We start from the raw sequence: 6,439 nt of genomic DNA, 5'->3' as shown, positions 1-6,439 counted from the left end.
CCCTTCCCAAATGGGTCTCATCATTGAACAAGTTTGGCTGGCCCCAAGCACCCTGACCCTTAAAAGGGCAGACCGCCCTGTTACACTCCCTCGAACGCTGACTTTCTGGGGATGAAATCAGATCATTTTGATGAAATCGCAATGAAATGCCAACACCTCCAATTCAGAGGGGTTCAGATTTTGGGGTGACTATTTCACACAACCCTACATCAGTCAAACAAAACACAAACATTGTTACATATAAGAGAACATGGATGCAGAGACCATCCAAATATTTCAAATCTAATAGAGTGTAGTCTTTAGTAAGGACTTGTCTAGATTAGGGTTTGAAGGTATGATGGTAGAACCTTAGCTAACACATTCTAACTAACACATTTGAAAGATCTGATGTAGATTGCCTTTACCATGTGCTAAACTGGTCAAACTGAAGCCAAGGAAGGAGCCTAGGCTTTCAGTGGATCAGTTTAACATGTGTTAAAGGCTACACTGCGTTGTCTACACTAGACTTTTCAAATGTTAGAACATGTTCTGACATCCCTCCTTTAAATCTTAGCCTAGACTAGGCCTACGGGCCCAGTCCTGCAAACCTTCCGGACATGGACCTCCCCTGTTGACAATGGGAGTTGTAAACAGAGGGATTTTGCCTGGATGTGTGGCCCCAGGCTAACCACCCTGCTTGAAAGAAGTTGTGACAACCCCACGTCCAGCAGCAGGGAGGAGGGAAGGAAATAACAATAGCCACTCCTCTAATTCAGATCTAGTCAGAAGGTGAAATTTATGGGGGCTCTTCAGCCATAACTCACAATGCCAGAAATTAGTTAAATTAACAACCTCCTCTTCCATGTCTTTCTTTCTCATATACTTTGTGCGGCTGTAAGGCTTGAAGACACAGAGCACAACCCCCTAGTGTAGGTACAGCTATACGGATATTAAGACGTAACTGTCACTTTTCAAAGATATACAGGAGGCACTTGCCATTGACTGACCAGCACAAGACCAGTCTGCACTATGTTACCAACCGTCCCCACAGCGGCCACACTGTGGCAAGCAGAATGGGAACCAGCAGTTCCCTCTGTAAGAAATTCCTTCCTCATCACTCAGCCTGATGAGAGACTGCCTGGTTTTGAGCTGCCATGCTACCTCTGGTGCAAGCTCAACCATGTCAGAGGTGTGGTGGTCAGGCTAGTTTATCATGAGTACTTCCTAGATGCCACACTGCTGACCCCAATGCTTTTGAACAGTGACAATGCCTGTGATTCTTACTTAAGTCCTTTTGACACTTTTGATATTTTCTTTTTGACTTATACACTTGTTTTAGTTTCCTACTTTATACTTTGTTGTTTGAACTTTTCTCCATCTTTATTATACCACTTGTGCATTTGCAAAATAATAAGGTGCTTATACTGGCATAGCACTTTACGGTCATGGTGAGACAAAGTGCAAATTTTTTGTAATATTTTTAAGAAGCCTGTGTGTGCCTCAGTTTCCCCTGTGTGCTGCATTATTACCCGGCAGGTAGGAAAGGACACAGCTAAGAGACATAGATATGGGTGTCACCTAGCTATCTGGGCCTTAATCCCCATATCATTGGAGCATCTGAGAAGACAATGGCAAATCCAATTGCCCAGACACTGATACCTAGCAACCAGTGACCCAGAGAGATATAGACTTCCCTGCCTGGGGTGGGGGGGGTGAGCCACATCTCCCCAGCTCAGGAACAAAGGACTGGAGAGAGGTGAAGTGCGGGATAAGTGTTGGCTGCCGGAGGCAGTTGGGAGGCTCTGACCTGGGGTTCAGCCCAAGGAGATCAAACTGACAGACACACAGAGCTTGCACAATGGGGTACAGCTTGGCTGGGTGCTGGGCTCCCCAGACTGGACTTTGCTTTAACCTACATTCCTCTATGCTAACCTAAGGACTTCCTATGCTCTGTTACAGATGACTAATAAACCCCACTGGTTTGACAACGCTGTGTGTCACTGCAAATGCTTGGCGAGGTGCATTAGCCTCTGAAGAGTGAACAAGTCTCCATCAGGGGTCTGTCTCAGTTGGACTTCCTGACTGGCACTCACAGTGTGAAGCAAGAGTGCTGCAGGCCCAGAGCTCCAGCCAAAGGAGGCAGTGAAGATGCATGGCTTACCTGGGAGGAAGTGTGAGACCCCACTGGGGACCTGGCCCATGGAAGAGGTTCCCCCTAGAGACTGTTCCAAAGCCGAGGCCATAGCACCAACGGCCTCGGTGATGGGACACTAGATGGGGATGGCTCTGAGCTACTATAGAGAGTTCTTTCCCTGGTGTCTTGCTCAGGGCCGGCTCTAGGCAGCAGCTAAGCAAGCTGGTGCCTGGGACGGTGCTGCTAAAGGGGTGGCACTCCGGCTGTTCTTGGGGTGGCACTCTGGCAGCAGCCCTGGTGGCAATTCGGCTGCAGCTCCTCTCCATTGTTTCCCGTGGCAGCAATGCAGCGGCGACTCTTGTGGCTCAGGTCTCGCCGTCTGCGGCAATTCGGCGGCAGCTCCCTCTGACGTTCCTGTTCTCTCCAGCGGTGGCGTATTCAGCAGGTTTTTTGTTTTTGTTTTTGCTGCTTGGGGCGGCAAAAAACGTAGAGCCGGCCCTGGTCTTGCTGGCTGGTGGGTCTTGTCCACATGTTCAGGGTCTAACTGATTGCCATATTTGGGGTTGAGAAGGAATCTTCCTCCAGGTCAGATTGGCAGAGAAACGTAGGGGGTTTTAGCCTTCCTCTGCAACATTCAGCATGGGTCAGTTGCAAGTTTAAACTAATGTAAATGGTGGATTCTCTGTAACTTGAAGTCTTTAAATCATGATTTGCAGACTTCAGTAACTCAGCCAGTGGTTATGGGTCTATTACAGGAGTGGGTGGGTGAAGTTCAATGGCCTACAATTGCAGGAGGTCAGACTGATCATGATGGTCCCTACTGGCTTTACAGCCTCTGAGTCTGAGCACCGATCCTGGGGATCTGTGACACATGGCTACCCTCAAAAGTGGTACCAGTATAGTTAAAGTGGTACAAGCGTGTAGTGTAGACACAGTTATACCGGTATAAAGATGCTAATGCCAGTCTAGCTTTTTCCCGCAAATTTCTATTAGGTACCTTTACACCAGTATACCAGCAGCCACACTAGGGCCAGGCCTACATGACTAGCTTTGCTGGCACCGTTCTGTCAGTCAGAGGTGTGATTTGTGCCCAACGTAGCTGTGCCAGCAGCAGCCCTAGTGGAGACGCAGTTATACTGGAGACGCAGTTATACTGGCGCTTTTACTGGCATTGTTCATTTTGCTAGCGGGGTCTGGAATAAGCTATTGTATATGACCAGAAGTGCAGTTTTGCCAGTACAAGTTGTGTCCACACTAGGAGCCCTCTGCTGGTGTGGCAAAGCAGCATAGCTATGCTGGCAAAACTCTCCTCGAGTAGACCAGGTCTCCAGGTTATACTGATTAACTATTTTGGTAGAAAATCACACCCTTAATTGAAATAATTAAGTAGGTACAAAAACTGTGTATGGACCAGGCCTTCTTACCATAAATGTACAGTATCAGACACCTTTCTCTCAGCCTAACTGTATCCACACTAGGGGTTGTTCTAGTATAACTCTACTGGTATAAAATCACACCCCCAGCCTACACCAATAAATCAGTACAAAAACTGTGTGTAGACCAGACCTAAGTGTTTGTGAAGCACTCAACAAATGTAAAGAAGTGCTAAGTATTGTTGCATTTAAAAGTCAAGAAATACAAAGGGCTGAAATGCTCTCTCTCCATTGTCAGTGATGCAGGAGCTCAGGGAGTAGAGCAGTGTTCACAGCTCGGAAGGACATCTGCCCTGTGGATGGCCAAGATTCTTCTTCCTTTTTATTTATGTATGTATTTTACTATGGATTCTTCTTTATGTATGTAGATTTTAAGCCCTTGGCGGGGGCGAGAGACACTGCCTTTTGGTTCTGTATCTGTACAGCGCCTAGCACACCGAGGTTCTCTTCCTTGACCTTGGCTCCTCCTGGGCACTACTGCAAAGAGCTATAATGCAGGTTCTGCATGGATCCAAAGAAGACAGGGATGATCAACTGTTTCTGCTTTCAAACACAATCTGTGCCGGAGGTCAGGTGAAAGCAGCCAGTATTTCCAGATGCAGCACCTCGACCTGGGATGGATTTCTGCAGCTGGGGAAAAGTTGGGAACTGGTCTCCTGATCCCTGCCAATATCCCTCCTGGGGGAGCTGTACCAAGGAGGAGGAAAGCACCCCAAATCTACCCGAGCTGGTTTCCTTAAATCCACTATGGGCGGTTTGCCAAATAAACTAAAATAATTTATCCCAAATCCACCGGTACTAAGAGGAAATCAGCGAAGGTATTTGGTATTACCTGCATCTCAGGTTGCAAAGCCAGAGCGCTGAAGAGACCCTTCCTATTCCAGCAAATAAGAAACAGCGGGGAGCCGTAACACAGCCTGTGCCCAGCTGCGCTCCGGAAGGTCCCTTGCGAGGCTCGGGCTATGCAGCTAGCCTCCGGCATGGACCGACGCGCCATCTAGTGGCCGCGTCCCGCCAGCGTCTCAGCTATGCGTCTTGTTTCCAAGCCCATGTTGCGCGGGTTTTACCTGCTTAAAGCACCATGGTTCGCCCTTTAAAAAGCGGAGTATTTGTTGGCGGGGTTTAGTGTACCCGACTAAACATAATTTAATTTGTAACCTATGTAATTATGAAGGGAAAAAGTGAAACTTCCCATACCGGGAGTCGAACCCGGGCCGCCTGGGTGAAAACCAGGAATCCTAACCGCTAGACCATATGGGAGGCGGTGAATGAACTGTTCTTTCCGGCTCTCTCATAGTTGTTCTCTGCTGTTTCCTTTGTCCTACTTACTGATCTGTTCGGTCCCTTTCTACTTGCCTTTGGCTCTAGCAAACAAGCCTATGCTCAAATAAATTGGTTAGTCTCTAAGGTGCCACAAGTACTCCTTTTCTTTTTGCGAATACAGACTAACACGGCTGTTACTCTGAAACCTATGATATGACTGTAGCACTCCCTTATAGTGGCGATAGGCATTAGGACTAATCATATCACCCCAGGTAAAATTGCCCTCTGTATCTAAACTGAGGAAAAGTGATCAGATAGGGTAAATAAATGCCTCTTGAATAATACTGAGTTTTTGGTAAATGCAAACCTGCAACATTCCTGCAGTGTGCATGCACAAACCATGTCTAACCAGTTTGACTTGCTCTAATGCACACCATCTAGACATGCCCATATGGGATTATAACAAGCATGGTTCTACATAGGCCTGTATTCACCCCAGCCATAGGTTACATTGCATTATCTGTGGTATTGGATGGAATAATCAATATGCTCCCAGGTTGGGTGTGAACTAAAGTCGTGGAGTGAGACACCCATAAAATTGGATCCAAATTTTGCAACCGGACTGGTCCAGTCTCTATCATGGGCCAAATCAAAATCTTGGAGCCAAATACCCCCAAATGGTGCTAATGTTTGGAAATGTTTGTTTAATGGCTGAGACAAATCCTGTATCCAAACAAAATCTTGGGAAAATTTGGATCCAAACTTTGCAGCTAAGGCCCATCTCTAATATGTATACTTGGGCCCTGATTCTGCAATGCTCCCCTCTCCCACAATGATCCTACACCTGAGGCCTGATGTCCCATATGTGCAAATCCTACACTCTAAGCCTAATTCTGCACTTTGTACATGTGCCAATCATATGTGTGGGACTTGCTTCTATGCCCTAAGCAGGTGTCAGTCATGAACATGGAACTGGATCCTGCACATCACACACTATGCCCCCACAAATGCACCAATCACACCCCTGGGAACTGATCATACAGCACCAGGTGCATGCACCAATCATACACACAGTGCCCAACCCTTCACTCCATGCGCTATTTATTCCATGCATGTTCCAATCATTTCCACGGGGCCCAATCCTGTACCCCATCAACTACAACCCATACATGACAGGTTTCAGATGAAGTGAGCTGTAGCTCACGAAAGCTCATGCTCAAATAAACTGGTTAGTCTTTAAGGTGCCACAAGTACTCCTTTTCTTTTAACCCATACATGCTAATCATACATGTGACCTGATGCTGCACCCCATACATGAATCCATCAGGACACAATATCCACTGCATATGCCACACCCCAGATATCCCCCATCAAACATTGGGGCCCAATCCTGCACCATATACACAGCCATATAGATGGGGCTTGAGTCTGCATCCTACACACAGAACACCACAGGTGCCCCAGTCATGCAGACAGGGCCCAAGTCTGTACCCTACATGCACCCCAGGCTCTCTGCAGTCATACACTTGAGCCCAGACTTGCAAGGTGCTGAGCACCCATGACCCCCATTGACAACAGCGGGCTTGGTGGTGCCCCCCAATCCTTCGGGCCAGGCTGCCAGTGATCATGC

The 6,439-nt window shown here is 47.5% G+C and overlaps 1 non-coding gene across 1 annotated transcript; it reads right to left on the bottom strand.

Moving 5' to 3' along the window:
- Nucleotides 1–4,734: 4,734 nt before the first annotated feature.
- Nucleotides 4,735–4,806, bottom strand: TRNAE-UUC. The gene has a single exon. It is a non-coding gene; the product is annotated as a tRNA-Glu (tRNA).
- Nucleotides 4,807–6,439: the final 1,633 nt, after the last annotated feature.

The sequence above is a fragment of the Chelonia mydas genome, chromosome 9 (genome assembly GCF_015237465.2).
Source record: "Chelonia mydas isolate rCheMyd1 chromosome 9, rCheMyd1.pri.v2, whole genome shotgun sequence".
In the NCBI taxonomy this organism is placed as follows: domain Eukaryota; kingdom Metazoa; phylum Chordata; order Testudines; family Cheloniidae; genus Chelonia; species Chelonia mydas.
Note: the sequence above shows the minus strand (reverse complement) of the source record. Positions and strands in the feature narration are given on the sequence as shown.